Source organism: Pteropus alecto, unplaced genomic scaffold (genome assembly GCF_000325575.1).
Source record: "Pteropus alecto unplaced genomic scaffold, ASM32557v1 scaffold125, whole genome shotgun sequence".
NCBI classification, from domain to species: domain Eukaryota; kingdom Metazoa; phylum Chordata; class Mammalia; order Chiroptera; family Pteropodidae; genus Pteropus; species Pteropus alecto.
The window spans coordinates 8,760,684-8,762,616 of NW_006436888.1; positions in this window are offsets into that span (position 1 = coordinate 8,760,684).

The window sequence follows — 1,933 nt, forward strand, 5'->3', positions numbered from 1 at the left end:
CGTCGATCCACCCAGCCCGCATAGATTTCTGGAGTATCTTCTCTAAGCCAGGTACTGAACAGTGTTTGGTACCTAACTTGCTTCTGCAGGTAAAACTTTCGGGACTTCCTGCTTTTCCTCTGGGGCACTGTCCTTACTTCTCTCTCCCGGGCTCTTCCTCCTGCGCCATCACCACGTCACCGTGTCTAGCTCTGTCTCCGCATCTGCCAGTCTGCCCTCCCCAAGTCCTCACCTCTGCTTCTTTGTGTCCGGCTGTCCCTGTCCCTCCCTCTTTTGTCCCTGTCTCTCCCCGGCCCCCCTGGTGTGTCCCGCCATCTCCTTTCTCCTTGCCTCTCTTTCCCCCTCTTCCCCACCAGTGCTCTGGGTTCGCATGGGGTCCCCACCCTTCCCCACCGCCACTCCCCCAACCAGTCCCCTTAGGGTAAAAAGCCTCACCCATCCTGCTTACCCTCCCCCGCCTACCCACTCTGAGTGCTCAGGACTGACGCTTTCTTTGATGAGCCGCCAGTGAGGTGATGTCTGGGTTTTGTTAAATGTCATAAATAAATTATTAATTCTCTCCTGGGCGAGAGTACTGCCCCCCGTTATCCGCAGAGGGCCTGTGACATGGGGGGGCGGGCACTCCGAGGACTGACGAGAACCTTAGTCTTCGCTTCCCCTTCTTGGCCAGCTTTAGGGTGGCCCTGAGAACCCCTGGCCCAGCAGTGCTGAACCAGAGACCCCTCACCCTTTGCTACCCACCGTCCTAACCCTCTTGGGCCCTCCCTGGACTCCGCCCGCCATTGCCAAACACCTGCTGGGCATCACGCTGCCACTTTTCACTCCCAGTTTCAAATTCTCCCTCACCCACGAGAAAGGCAGCATTAGGCCCATTTTAAAGATGAAGAAATGGGCTCAGCGGGGTGACTGCTGGGAAGGGGCTGTGGGGTGAAGCCTGTGCTTCCCTGACCCTCCCTCCTCCTGGCTACCGGGTGGTCTTATGCCCTGCTTGGTTCTGGGTTGGGGGTGGCTGGGGTGGATTTAAGAAAAGGCAGTACTTCCCTTTGCCCCTGGTCCCCAAATGGTCTCCCCGGACTTCCGTCCTGCCCTCCCCTGTCCCCAGGCCTGCTCTGACCTGGGAGCCCACAGGTAGGAGAGAGAACAAGGCTGATGGGTCCTAATTATAGCCTTGGATCGATGAAGCCTTGGGCTGCGGGGGCAGGGCTGGTGCGGGAGGGCACTGCCAGACCGGTGGAGGGTTGTGGGGCAGCCAGGAGGGGCCAGGAGCTGCCAGGACAAGGAGCCCTGAGGCTGCTTCTTCCTGGGACCCGAGGGTGGGGGTCCCTCCTTACCACTGGGTGTGTGCCCTGAGGGGTGGGCAGAAGGCGGGGGCTCGGGAGGGCAGAGTTTGGGGAATGGTCGCTTGGATGCGACACCCAGGTCTGATGCAGAGGAGGGAGGAGGGGGCTGAGGTGAGGTGGACAGGCTGAGAAGGTCAGCCCTGGGTTGTCCTCAGGGTTGTGAGGGCCGCCAGGAGCAGATGGGGGAGAGAAAGAGCCTGTCGGAGATGGGGAGGACAGGCGGGGTCCCTGTCCTCCGTACCATCCCCTGAGTGGTCCTGGAGGAGAGCTTTAATCAGGCAGATGGTCCTGGGCCGGACGTCTGCGGGGTCGGAGAACCTGGTTTGCCCCTGGGCAGCGGGCTGGGGGCTGACCCTCGGACGTTTGTTCTGGACGTGGACTAGGGCTAGGGTGTGCCCCCTCCTCCCCAAGCCGGGCAGAGCACAGCCTACTGCGGGCCACAGGCTTCCTTCTAGAACCTTCTGCAGCCACCTGTGCATCTCCTTGTCTGTTCCGCCGGTCAGTGACCTTGCGCTAGGCCCGCCTTCCCAGTCGAGGGACCGCCCCTCGGAGGGGGACAGGGATGTGGGCAGGAGGCAAGAGGGAGAGGCGCC